Consider the following 15,381-nt stretch of genomic DNA (forward strand, 5'->3'; position numbering starts at 1 on the left):
TATTTAACTTCGGGTATAAGGATAATTTGACGAGGACACTCGTACTTTATATTTATGACTGATGGACTGTTATGGATAAAAACCAGACGGACATATTAAATAATCCAGGACAAAGGACAATTAACCCATGGGCATAAAACTAAAAATCAACACGTCAAACATCATGATTACGGAAGTTTAAATAAGCATAATTCCTTTATTTTCATATTTAATTGCACTTTTAATTATCGCACTTTTATTTATTGTTATTGTATTTAATTGCACTTTTAATTATCGTACTTTTTAATTATCGCAAGTTTATTTTATCGCACTTTTATTTATCGCAATTTCATTATCGTTATTTACTTTACGCTTTAAATTAAGTTATATTTATTTTTAATATTTTACATTAGGTTTTAACTGCGACTAAAGTTTTAAATCGACAAACCGGTCATTAAACGGTAAAAAACCCCCCTTCTTAATAATAATATTACTTATATATATTTCTATTTTTTTATAAATTAAAACTAATATAGCGTTAAGCTTTGTTTAAAGATTTTTCCTGTGGAACGAACCGGACTTACTAAAAACTACACTACTGTACGATTAGGTACACTGCCTATAAGTGTTGTAGCAAGGTTTAAGTATATCCATTCTATAAATAAATAAATATCTTGTGTAAAATTGTATCGTATTTAATAGTTTTTCCTAGTAAAATATAAGCTATTTCATATACACCTCTGCGCACATCAAGATTCATAAATTTAAGTTCAATATGAAACCATAGCAACTTGAATCACTCAAAACAGATTTGAAACGAAGAAATGACGGGTAAAACAAAATTGGATAAATTTGCTAGTTTTAGCTACGAAAATTTTGTAACAAATCTAGACTAAACATATCCTAACTAATTTATATTGTATTATACATATTATGAAATCTTGGGATACCATAGACACGTATACAATGTTTTGACATATCATATCGACCCATCTATATATATATATATATTTCGGAACAACCATAGACACTCTATATGCAGTAATATTTAAGTTAGCTATACAGGGTTGAGGTTGATTCCAAAATAATATATATACTTTGAGTTTTGATCGAGTCTGAGACTTGTAGACACTGGGTCGTGGATTGATTCGAGATAATATATATTGCTTTATTTCTGTACATCTAACTGTGGACAACTAGTTGTAGGTTACTAACGAGGACTGCTGACTTAACAAACTCAAATCATTAAAACGTAATAAAAATGTTGTAAATATATTTTGAACATACTTTGATATATATGTACATATTTGTTATAGGTTCGTGAATCGACCATTGGCCAAGTCTTACTTCCCGACGAAGTAAAAATCTGTGAAAGTGAGTTATAGTCCCACTTTTAAAATCTGATATTTTTGGGATGAGAATACATGCAGTTTTATAAATGTTTTACGAAATAGACACAAGTAATCGAAACTACATTCTATGGTTGAATTATTAAACCGAATATGCCCCTTTTAGCTTGGTAGCCTAAGAATTAGGGAACTGGCCCCTAATTGACGCGAATCCTAAAGGTAGATCTACGAGAACTAACAACCCCCATTCTGGAATTTGGAATGCTTTAGTACTTCGAGTTTATCATGTCCGATGGGTGTCCCGTAATGATGGGGATATTCTATATGCATCTTGTTAATGTCAGTTACCAGGTATTCACCATATGAATGATTTTTATCTCTATGCAGTTTGTGAAATGCCTGATATGAGATGTGTTATAAAAATGAAATCTTGTGGTTTATTATTATGATTTGATAATATATAGGTTAAACCTATAACTCACCAACATTTTTGTTGACGTTTTAAGCATGTTTATTCTCAGGTGATTATTAAGAGCTTCCGCTGTTGCATACTAAAATAAGGACATGATTTGGAGTCCATGCTTGTATGATATTGTGTAAAAACTGCATTCAAGAAACTTATTTCGATGTAATATATTTTTATTGTAAACCATTATGTAATGGTCGTGTGTAAACGGTATATTTTAGATTATCATTATTTGATAATCTACGTAATGCTTTTTAAACCTTTATCGATAAAATAGAAGTTATGGTTGTTTTAAAAATGAATGCAGCCTTTGAAAAACGTCTCATATAGAGGTCAAAACCTCGCGACGAAATCAATTAATATGGAACGTTTATAATCTATATGAACGGGACATTTCAGGATTTAGGCGAGGCCTAAATGAAAAGTCATCTACTCGAAACGAACTATCTGAAAATCAATTTTCCATAAGCCCAGGAGTCTTATCAGACCCCAAAAACAGCAAACAAGTGCTCCGATGGGTTTCTTGGTGCTTGATGCTGATCACGGTTCTCATCCTTGATGCTTGTAGCTTCAAGTGTACACCTCATTGATGTGTTAGCATCACTTTGACCAAGATTCAACCATCAACACACAATATGTTAAGACCAAGTAAGAATACAACTCACTTAAGAGTTTTAGAAGGATGATGAACCAAGGTTACATCATATTCTTAGTCTTAACACAAATACAAGTTCTATTTACAAGTAAAGCTACAAACTTTCCTTCAATCAAACAAGTATGAACACAAACTTGATCAAATAAAGTAATGGAACCCTAAGCTAGAGAGCTTGGATCCTTTTCACACAAGTTATGAGATTACAAAGCTAGAAAGCTTGAATCTTTGGTGTTCTTGAAGATCTTGAAACATAAAGCTTAGATCTTCAAGTTACATGAAGATCATAAACACAAGTTTTGATCTTTATAACAAAATAATGAGATCATAAGTTAGAAAACTTAGATCCAACGAAAGAAATGAAGATTCAAAGCTAGAAAGCTTGAATCTTGGTTGTTCTTGGAGATCCTTGAAGCATGAAGCTAGATCTTCAAGTTACATGAAGACCACAAACACAAGTTTGGATCTTTACAACAAAATACAAAGATTATAAGCTAAAAGATTTAGATCTAACAAAATAAGTGAAGATTCAAAGCTTGAATCTTCCATGTTCTTGAAGGATTCAAATCCAAATTTGAATCTACAAGATATATCAAGATCTAAAAGATAAAGAGCTTGATCTTCCAATGATGATGATGTCATGATCAAGAAAGGAAGAAGAAGAAGAAGAAAATCAAGAAACTTACAAGTTTTAGAGTGACAAAGACTAGAGAGAAAATAAGAGAACAGGTGTGTGAAAAATGAGAATGAAATCAAGTGTGAAATGTGAGGAAATGGCTTGATATTTATAGGGGTGGGGAGGCCCTTTGGCTGTCGACTTTGGGGGGACAAAAGGGGGGGGGGACAAGTTGCTTTTTGATTAGTGGTGGTCTAAAGGTGGTGATTATTGTTATGATCTCATGCAACATTAAGGATAATGGTAAGTAAAAATGCTAGTATGTTAGCTCTTCTAAATGGACATTTGTCTTACATATAATTGGGTCATAATCCACTAATAATTTGGCTAATTAAATAGTCCACTAGCTAGAGTAGGGTGGACTAAAGTCCAACAAGGTAGAAAGTCCAACAAGACTAACTAGTATGTTCTAGTAAATTACTAAGCGTAATTAAGCATCCAAAAATCCCAAGTAATTGTTATTATAAAATAACAATTAGTATTTCGTAGTCATAATATTCCGATTATGACCAAAGTTAAACGTGTACCGACAAACATAGCTCGTTCTAAACGTTAAGTGACACTAACGGTCGTAAAGGCTTCCGGGGATCAAGTTAAGTAACCTACGTACTTAATGACACGTTTTAAGTGACACTAACGGTCGTAAAGGCTTCCGGGGATCAAGTTAAGTAACCTACGTACTTAATGACACGTTTTAACATATAAACCAAAGTAATCCACATGTAGTAAGATCCCAGAGTATACTATAGCTCAGTACGCACAAATACGTAGTTTCGTGAAGGCGCAAAGCACAAAAGCAATTCGAAAAAGTCAGGTCGTTACAGATGATGAAACATTGTGTATAACGTGGTGTTAGAACATAATTACTAGTTAATTATGATCATGGGTTATTGGGCAAGATTTGACTTAGTCAAATGAAAGTAAGTGCAAATGGGTCGAAATTGCACATACGGTGTTTTGAGCATAAGCTAGAGTGTTTAGCTTATTTGTTTGTGAATTACTCAGGTGATTTACACTTGGACGATTAGGAACTCAAGCAGGAGTTTCCTTTCTTGTGACCGAGGTGAGTGAAATATTTATACGTGTATGTATATAATTTGGTTGCTTGCGTGCAACGTGGCAAGTGTTATCTGGTAGGATGCGCTTTTCGTGGGCCACAATTGGGTTGGGAAAATATAGTGAGTGATATCCGTATGGATAGCTCTTCGTTGGCTATATTTGGTTGCGTTATGTGGTGAGTGATATCTGAAAGGATTAACTCTTTGTCGACCACAATTGGGAATGAGGGCATGTGGTGAGCGGTTAACATTTGACCTATCGGTCTTCGTCGGCCACATGTGTGTGTTGGGGTAAGTGATGAGTGTTAATCGTGAGGATTCGCTCTTCGTTGGCCACTTATCATAGGATGGTAAGCGGTTTCGCTTTTCGTCGGCCATCCTTGTGAATGAGGTAAGTGTTAACGATTTAGTTGCACTTTTCGTCGGCCTCATGGTGCGTAGTGGTGAGCGGTTAATGAATTTGACCTACCGCTCTTCGTCGGCCACTTAGGCGTTGCGATGGGTGGTGAGTTGTTAACGTATTTGACCTACCGCTCTTCGTCGGCCACCATCGAGTCGAATGTCGACATTGTGTATATTGGGTTGTGTGAGTTTTATTAGCATTGCACGTTTGATTATTCGTTTATTGTGTTTGCTAATGGGTTGCGTTGTTTGTGTAGGTGTATTCAAGTGATTGAATTATGTATTTATGCGTATAAGTATTGCATTCACTAAGCAATTAGCTTACCCTCTCGTTGTTTACATTTTTTTTAGGTTCGGAAGCGGACGTGGCAAGGGTATGCTCGGGATTTAGATTATTCCCATTTTGTTGCTTCCTTGGATTACTTTTGGATTCGACCTAGGATTGGGTAGTTTATCCCCAAACATCAGGCTCGTAGTTTGTTTGGAAATTAAACTCTTTTGGGTCGAAATAGCTACTTTATTGTACGTAACGGGTCGTTGGAGTCCTAAAGATTGTAATGTACTTTGTCGTTTTTAACCCGGTTGTTTAATGTTTGAAAAGTGTTGGAATTAGTTTTGGGGTTTAACGGAACTCGGGTTGGGCGAAAATGGCTTTTTCATGCTTAAAATGGGCTGCAATGTTTTCCCAGCTTTAACGCGTGCCGCGCAAATGGCCGTTTGTTGGTGGTCAGGTCAGTTGCCAGCTTCTGAGTCTGTTTCATGTTATAGAGTGCGCCGCGCAACCCATATGCGCGCCGCATATATGGTCAGACATGAAATGTTGTTTGTTTTAAAAGAGAGAGAGAGAGAGAGAGAGAGAGAGAGAGAGAGAGAGAGAGAGAGAGAATAAGTCGTGTTTTCTAGTAAATGGAATTGGGGTCGTTTCATAAAAGCTAAAAGCTACTTGAAGTAGCGTTTAGCTTTTAACTTTTTGACATTTTACTCTTATTTAGAAGATTCACCTATTCTGTTAAACCCTATAATAAAATTAAAAAGTTAAAAACTAAAAGCTACTACCATTTATTAAAAGCTATTAACTACACGCTAAAAGCTACCAGCTATCAGCTATACGTTAAAAGTTACCAGCTAATTTTGTCAAACATACCCAAAGACTAATGAATTACATTATTACATAATAGAGAGATGCACGAGATACTCTCTAGAACATCTTCATATAAATCTTGATTATGAATTTGATTATTAATGAGTTATTTTAGTAATTTTTAACACAGTACTTGTACTTTTATAAATAATTTAGTGAAAGTGCATTAATTGCTATTTAATAATTTTTTATAAATCTAAAATTAATTTCTACAAAATTATAAAGAATACACTATCATTTAAATTTTGTTAACGACAACTTCAAAGACTATCATTTACACACTTAAAATACTTGTATATGACAGTTGATTATTTACTTTATTGTGGAAGTTTTCTGATGGTATAGCTGTTTTATGTGTCTAATATAAAGCTATTAAGGTTGTTATTAGCAAAAACCATATATTGATTCTAAAAGACCGTTTTCACTATACACTTTCTTTAGAAGTTCTTCAATTAAAACTTCTTTGGTGACTCTTGATGCTATAAAATTGTCACTCTTACGGTATGTTTGATAAAAAGCTTTTTAAAGTTTTAAGAAACTTTTATGAAAAGATTTTTTCCTAATAAAATGTTTCGTATCATTAAAAATAAAGAAGATTAAAACTTTTAAATGGAGAAGTTGAAAATTTAGTAAATGTGAAGTTGGAAATATCAATCATCATCATCAATCCCTATAATAAAATAAAATAAAATAAAAATAAAATTTAAATAAAACTTAAAATGAAAATACTCGTAACTAATTTGATTGTTCTAAATCAATTGCTACAGGTTGACCCGTAAAACCGAAAGATGTTACTCCATCAAAACTGATACCAGAAAGCGGTTATTAGTCGCCGTCCATCACCATTTCCCCTCCAATCTGTCTCCTTCTCCGACGTACCATTGACCACAGCTCTCATTATAATCTTTGTAAGTGATCAGACCTAATTCAATCAATCCACCGCATTCATTATTAACGTCCGCATTTTCCATTACTTCTATTATTATTGCGCAAACACAAATCACAGATCAGATGCATTCACATCACTGAATGTATATCTATAATTTCATCATAGATATGTAGAACTGACGGTTGATGATTGACCTATTTCTCTATTAGATTTCATCGATTTCAATTCGAACCTGTTTTTCGACCTTTTTATATGCAGAATGGCTTCAGAATCTAACTCATCATCACAATCAGTAACTGAACTTACTGAGGGTAAACCTTCCAGATCCACCGTTTCTGATCAGGCTGATACTTCTGCCGTTGATTCGTCTTGTGTAGTATCTGCTCTGAATTATTCGAAACCAACAGTGCCACCACCAAACAGTTTACAGGCTGGAAACAGTGGAAGATGGGGCATTGCGCGAATTGCAAGTGGATTTGGTTTGAATTTAGGTCAGAAAGCTTCCACATTGAATGATAATGCTAATGCTAATGCTAGTGCTAGTTGATACATCTTTAGGTGCAGTAAAGGCAGTACAAGTTAGGGCTCGCCATATGGTCTCCCAAAATAAACGTAGGTACCAGGAGGGAGGGTTTGACTTGGATGTGACTTATATTACTGATAATGTAATTGCAATGGGTTTTCCTGCTGGTGATTTGAGCTCTGGACTTTTTGGATATTTTGAGGTAAGTAATTCGGTTAATTAACAGCAGATATATGCATACAATCAAGTTTGGTTACCTCATTGTCTTTTTAATCAATGTATTTAATCTAAATTGCAGGAATTTTATCGGAATCATATAGACGAAGTGATCAAGTTTTTTGAAACTCATCCTAAGGTAATATCTTCATACAAGTCGATGTATACTTTTGACTATAATTATTCTATAAGTTATCTCATAACCTTGATATGGTTCGTTGAATGGGAGCTTAATATGTTTTTTTTTCCACAGGATAAATACAAAGTATATAATCTTTGTTCAGAAAGACTGTATGATGCTTCACTCTTTGCAGGAAAGGTATGCTACTACTAATGGATGGTCTTTAATTACTATAATCAATAACACTCTTTTGATCAAAAATTTTATCAAAAATGGTAGTAAGTATTAGGGCAAATGGCCCGAAAAGATACATATGTTACCAAATTTGCCAATAAAGGTAATATGACTTTTTCAGATGCTCGAAAAGGATTACATGTTTCAAATTTTTTGCCCGAAAAAGATTATGATTTGAAAAGGTTTGAAATTGAAGGTAATATTGTCAAATTCATTAACGATCGTTAGGTAAAAATACATGATTGGTCCATGAAGTTTGTTAAAAATTGCACCACTAGTCATTTTCATCATCTTCATTAACAAAAAATGTTTGTTTACCAATATGGAAAATATAAAAACATGGAAAGGTTGGAAATCACTTAGTGATTATATCCTCAAAATATCAGATTCTAATTCCATGTTTTGATCGAGATCTAGACATTTTTAGTTTCGAAAAAAAGTTTCTAAAATCGATCAATTGGGTAGATTTTGTTATGTTTTTGTGAAATCTAAGAATGGAGAAAGATTGGTGATGATAATCCGCTACAATCTGCACAATTTGGTGCATTTTTATCAAGTTTTGAGGTGGTTTTCATGTTAGCCGCCACCAACCACCACCTGCCACAGCCGGAATGGTCGTCGGAATCTGCAAAACAAAGCTGTTCAATGACGGTGGTGATGTAGATGATGATGTACAAGATGACGATCCATTGTTTGGTCAATCTCGTTCACGATTTATAATGTATGAAACTTTATGAAAGACATAATGAAGCAGCAACAATCGATTCCAGATCTGTGGCAATCGATAGGTTATTTCACTTATGTGTAATCTGTGTATCCAAATACTAACAGCTTACAGCTGATTATTATGACTCGTATATGGTATCTATGTTATATTATACTAACAAAATAAGAGAAATGGGAGATACATTAGCAGAATTTCATAAAATATGTAATTTTTATTTCTCTATATGTTCATGTGGGTTAGTGAAATATGAATTGAATCAAAAGCAGTGGGCTTTGTTGGTTTGTAATTGCCTGTGGGTATTAAGTTCAGGGTTTGATTAATTCATTTCTAAAGGGATAAGAAGGTTTGATATATTGTGATATATAAATATATATACTTTCGGTTGGTGAAAAAAATGAGGGATGAAGATGATAAAAGAGGACAACTAATGTATTTTTTAACAAACTTCAAGGACCAACCATGTATTTTTGACTAACGATCGTTAATGAATTTGACAATATTACCTTCAATTTCACACTTTTTTAAATCATAATCCTTTTCGGGCAAAAATTGAAAGATGTAATCCTTTTCGGGCATCTGGAAAAGTCATATTATCTTTATTGGCAAATTTGGTAACATATGTTACCTTTTCGGTGAAATATCTCGTTCATACTGATCATAAACGTTCCATATTAATTGATTTCGTCGCGAGGTTTTAACCTCTATATGAGACGTTTTTCAAAGACTGCATTCATTTTTAAAACAACCATAATCTTTATTTTATCTATAAAGGTTTAAAAAGCATTACGTAGATTATCAAATAATGATAATCTAAAATATACCGTTTACACACGACCATTACATAATGGTTTACAATAAGAATATATTACATCAAAAATAAATTTCTTGAATGCAGTTTTTACATAATATCATACAAGCATGAACTCCAAATCTTGTCCTTATTTTAGTATGCAACAGCGGAAGCTCTTAATAATCACCTGAGAATAAACATGCTTAAAACGTCAACAAAAATGTTGGTGAGTTATAGGTTTAACCTATATATTATCAAATCATAATAATAGACCACAAGATTTCATATTTCAATATACATCCCATACATAGAGATAAAATACATTCATATGGTGAACATCTGGTAACCGACATTAACAAGATGCATATAAGAATATCCCCTATCATTCCGGGAAATCCTTCGGACATGATAAAAACGAATTCGAAGTACTAAAGCATCCGGTACTTTGGATGGGGTTCGTTAGGACCAATAGATCTATCTTTAGGATTCGCGTCAATTAGTAGATCGGTTTACTAATTCTTAGGCTACCAAGCAAAAGGGGCATATTCACCCATATAATGTAGTTTCATTTACTTGTGTCTATTTCTTAAAACATTTATAAAACTGCATGTATTCTCATCCCAAAATATTAGATTTTAAAAGTGGGACTATAACTCACTTTCACAGATTTTTACTTCGTCGGGAAGTAAGACTTGGCCACTGGTCGATTCACGAACCTATAACAAATATATACATATATATATCAAAGTATGTTCAAAATATATTTACAACATTTTTAATACATTTTGATGTTTTAAGTTTATTAAGTCAGATGTCCTCGTTAGTAACCTACAACTAGTTGTCCATAGTTAGATGTACAGAAATAAATTGATATATATTATCTTGAATCAATCCACGACCCAGTGTATAAACGTCTCAGGCTAGATCACAACTCAAAGTATATATATTTTTGGAATCAACCTCAACCCTGTATAGCTAACTCCAACATTACTGCATATAGAGTGTCTATGGTTGTTCCAAATAATATATATACATGGGTCGATATGATATGTCAAAACATTTACATACGTGTCTATGGTATAACAAGATTACATAATATATTAGAATACATTTATAATACAATATAAGTTAGCTAGGATATGATTTGTATAGAATTACAATATTTCCCGTAGCTACAACAATCAAAAAAATATCCAATCTTGTTTTACCCATAACTTCTTCGTTTTAAATCCGATTTAAGTGAATCAAATTTCTATAGTTTCATATTGAACTCTATTTTATGAATCTAAACATAAAAAGTATAGGTTTATAGTCAGAAATATAAGTTACAAGTCATTTTTTTAAAGGTAGTCATTTCAGTCGAAAGAACGACGTCTAGATGATCATTTTGGAAAACATACTTTCACTTTGAGTTTAACCATGATTTTTGGATATAGTTTCATGTTCATAAGAAAAATCATTTTCCCAGAAGAAAAACTTTTGAATCAAAGTTTATCATAGTTTTTAATTAACTAACCCAAAACAGCCCGCGGTGTTACTACGACGGCGTATATTCGGTTTTACGGTGTTTTTCGTGTTTTCTGATTTTAAATCATTAAGTTAGCATATCATATAGATATAGAACATGTGTTTAGTTGATTTTAAAAGTCAAGTTAGAAGGATTAACTTTGGTTTGCGAACAAGTTTAGAATTAACTAAACTAGGTTCTAGTGATTACATGATCAAATCTTTGAATAAGATAGTTTTATATGTATGAATCGAGTGATGTTATGAACATCATTACTACCTCAAGTTTAGTAGGTAAACCTACTGAAAGTGACAAGAAATGATCTAGCTTCAAAGGATCTTGGATGGCTTGAAAGTTCTTGAAGTAGAATCATGACACGAAAACAAGTTCAAGTAAAATTATCACTCGAATTAAGATAGTTATAGTTATAGGAACTGAATCAAAGTTTGTATATGAGTATTACCTTGATTTAGAATGATATAACTGTAAACAACAAGTATTTCTTGAGGTTGGATCTTTACAAGATTGGAAGTAAGCTAGCAAACTTGGAAGTATTCTTGATTTTATGAAACTAGAACTTATATAATTTATGAAGAACACTTAGAACTTGAAGATAGAACTTGAGAGAGATCAATTAGATGAAGAAAATTGAAGAATGAAAGTGTTTGTAGGTATTTTTGGTCGTTGGTATATGGATTAGATATAAAGGATGTGTAATTTTGTTTACATGTAAATAAGTCATGAATGATTACTAATATTTTTGTAATTTTATGAGATATTTCATGCTAGTTGCCAAATGATGGTTCCCACATGTGTTAGGTGACTCACATGGACTTCTAAGAGCTGATCATTGGAGTGTATATACCAATAGTACATACATCTAAAAGCTGTGTATTGTACGAGTACGAATACGGGTGCATACGAGTAGAATTGTTGATGAAACTGAACGAGGATGTAATTGTAAGAATTTTTGTTAAGTAGAAGTATTTTGATAAGTGTCTTGAAGTCTTTCAAAAGTGTATGAATACATATTAAAACACTACATGTATATACATTTTAACTGAGTCGTTAAGTCATCGTTAGTCGTTACATGTAAATGTTGTTTTGAAACCTTTAGGTTAACGATCTTGTTAAATGTTGTTAACCCATTGTTTATAATATCTAAAGAGATGTTAAATTATTGTATTATCATGATATTATGATATATTAATATATCTTAGTATGATATATATACAGTTAAATGTTGTTAAAACGATAATCGTTATATATATGTCTCGTTTCGAAATCATTAAGTTAGTAGTCTTGTTTTTACATATGTAGTTCATTGTTAATACACTTAATGACATGTTTACTTATCATTTCATGATTAAACATAGTGTATCAATATTTTAATATGATTCATATGTGCTTAGTAAGAAGTTGTTATAACGATAATCGTTTTATATATCGTTTTCGAGTTTCTTAAATTCAATAGTCTCATTTTTATGTATATAACTCATTGTTAAAATACCTAATGAGATACTTACTTATCATAATATCATGTTAACTATATATATAACCATATATATTTCATCATATAGTTTTTACAAGTTTTAACGTTCGTGAATCACCGGTCAACTTGGGTGGTCAATTGTCGATATGAAACCTACTTCAATTAATCAAGTCTTAACAAGTTTGATTGCTTAACATGTTGAAAATATTTAATCATGTAAATATAGTTTTCAATTAATATATAATCATGGAAAAGTTCGGGTCACTACAGTACCTACCCGTTAAATAAATTTCGTCCCGAAATTTTAAGCAGTTGGAGGTGTTGACGTATCTTCTGGAAATAAGTGCGGGTATTTCTTCTTCATCTGATCTTCTAGTTCCCAGGTGAACTCAGGTCTTCTACGAGCATTCCATCGAACCTTAACAATTGGTATCTTGTTTTGCTTAAGTCTTTTAACCTCACGATCCATTATTTCGACGGGCTCTTCGATAAATTGAAGTTTTTCGTTAATTTGAATTTCGTCTAACGGAATAGTGAGATCTTCTTTAGCAAAACATTTATTCAAATTCGAGACGTGGAAAGTGTTATGTACAGCTGCGAGTTGTTGAGGTAACTCAAGTCGGTAAGCTCCTGGTCCGACGCGATCAATAACCTTGAATGGTCCAATATACCTTGGGTTTAATTTTTCTCATTTACCAAATCGAACAACGCCTTTTCAAGGTGCAACTTTAAGCATGACCATCTCTCCAATTTCAAATTCTATATCTTTTCTTTTAATGTCGGCGTAGCTCTTTTGTCGACTTTGGGCGGTTTTCAAGCGTTGTTGAATTTGGATGATCTTCTCGGTAGTTTCTTGTATTATCTTTGGACCCGTAATCTGTCTATCCCCCACTTCACTCCAAAAAATCGGAGACCTGCACTTTCTACTATAAAGTGCTTCAAACGGCACTATCTCAATGCTTGAATGGTAGCTGTTGTTGTAGGAAAATTCTGCTAACGGTAGATGTCGATCCCAACTGTTTCTGAAATCAATAACACATGCTCGTAGCATGTCTTCAAGCGTTTGTATCGTCCTTTCGCTCTTCCCATCAGTTTGTGGATGATAGGCAGTACTCATGTCTAGACGAGTTCCTAATGCTTGCTGTAATGTCTGCCAGAATCTTGAAATAAATCTGCCATCCCTATCAGAGATAATAGAGATTGGTATTCTATGTCTGGAGACGACTTCCTTCAAATACAGTCGTGCTAACTTCTCCATCTTGTCAACTTCTCTTATTGGCAGGAAGTGTGCTGATTTGGTGAGACGGTCAACTATTACCCAAATAGTATCAAAATCACTTGCAGTCCTTGGCAATTTAGTGATGAAATCCATGGTAATGTTTTCCCATTTCCATTCCGGGATTTCGGGTTGTTGAAGTAGTCCTGATGGTTTCTGATGCTCCGCTTTGACCTTAGAACACGTCAAACATTCTCCTACGTATTTAGCAACATCGGCTTTCATACCTGGCCACCAAAAATATTTCTTGAGATCCTTGTACATCTTCCCCGTTCCATGATGTATTGAGTATCTGGTTTTATGAGCTTCTCTAAGTACCATTTCTCTCATATCTCCAAATTTTGGTACCCAAATTCTTTCAGCCCTATACTGGGTTCCATCTTCCCGAATATTAAGATGCTTCTCCGATCCTTTAGGTATTTCATCCTTTAAGTTTCCCTCTTTTAAAACTCCTTGTTGCGCCTCCTTTATTTGAGTAGTAAGGTTAGTGTGAATCATTATATTCATGGATTTTACACGAATGGGTTCTCTGTCCTTTCTGCTCAAGGCGTCGGCTACCACATTTTCCTTCCCTGGGTGGTAACGAATCTCAAAGTCGTAATCATTCAACAATTCAATCCACCTGCGCTGCCTCATGTTCAGTTGTTTCTGATTAAATATGTGTTGAAGACTTTTGTGGTCGGTATATATAATACTTTTGACCCCATATAAGTAGTGCCTCCAAGTCTTTAATGCAAAAACAACAGCGCCTAATTCCAAATCATGCGTCGTATAATTCTGTTCGTGAATCTTCAATTGTCTAGACGCATAAGCAATTACTTTCGTTCGTTGCATTAATACACAACCAAGACCTTGCTTTGAGGCGTCACAATATATCACAAAATCATCATTCCCTTCAGGTAATGACAATATAGGTGCCGTAGTTAACTTTTTCTTTAACAATTGAAACGCTTTCTCTTGTTCATCTTTTCATTCAAATTTATTCCCTTTATGCGTTAATGCAGTGAAGGGTTTTGCTATTCTGGAAAAGTCTTGGATGAACCTTTTGTAGTAACCAGCTAGTCCTAAAAATTGGCGTATGTGTTTCAGAGTTTTCGGAGTTTCCCACTTTTCAACGGTTTCAATCTTTGTTGGATCCACCTGAATACCTTCTTTGTTCACTATATGACCGAGGAATTGAACTTCTTCTAATCAAAATGCACACTTTGAAAACTTAGCGTACAGTTTTTCTTTTCTCGGCAACTCTAGCACTTTTCTCAAATGTTCTTCGTGCTCTTGATCATTCTTCGAGTAAATAAGTATGTCATCGATGAAAACAATGACAAACTTCTCAATATATGGCCCACACACTCGGTTCATGAGGTCCATGAACACAGCTGGTGCGTTAGTCAATTCAAACGGCATAACCATAAACTCGTAATGACCGTAACGCGTCCTAAAAGCAGTCTTTAGAATATCATCCTCCTTCACCCGCATTTGATGATATCCAAAACGTAAATCGATCTTCGAATAAACATACGAGCCTTGTAGTTGATCAAATAAGTCGTCGATTCTCGGTAGTGGGTAGCGGTTCTTGATGGTAAATTTGTTCAACTCTCGGTAGTCGATACACAACCTAAATATACCATCTTTCTTCTTGACAAACAAAACAGGAGCTCCCCATGGTGATGTGCTTGGTCGAATGAAACCATGCTCTAAAAGTTCCTGTAACTGACTTTGTAATTCTTTCATTTCGCTGGGTGCGAGTCTGTATGGAGCACGAGCTATTGGTGCAGCTCCTGATACAAGGTCTATTTGAAATTCAACGGATCGATGTGGGGGTAATCCCGGTAATTCTTTCGGAAATACATCAGAAAATTCTTTTACGACGGGAACATCACTGA

The 15,381-nt window shown here is 33.8% G+C and overlaps 1 pseudogene; it reads left to right on the forward strand.

The window, feature by feature from the left end:
• The first annotated feature begins 6,871 nt into the window (after nt 1-6,871).
• Nucleotides 6,872-15,381, forward strand: part of LOC139848122 (phosphatidylinositol 3,4,5-trisphosphate 3-phosphatase and protein-tyrosine-phosphatase PTEN2A-like) — a 49,433-nt pseudogene continuing 40,923 nt past the window's right edge.

Source organism: Rutidosis leptorrhynchoides, chromosome 5 (genome assembly GCF_046630445.1).
Source record: "Rutidosis leptorrhynchoides isolate AG116_Rl617_1_P2 chromosome 5, CSIRO_AGI_Rlap_v1, whole genome shotgun sequence".
NCBI classification, from domain to species: domain Eukaryota; kingdom Viridiplantae; phylum Streptophyta; class Magnoliopsida; order Asterales; family Asteraceae; genus Rutidosis; species Rutidosis leptorrhynchoides.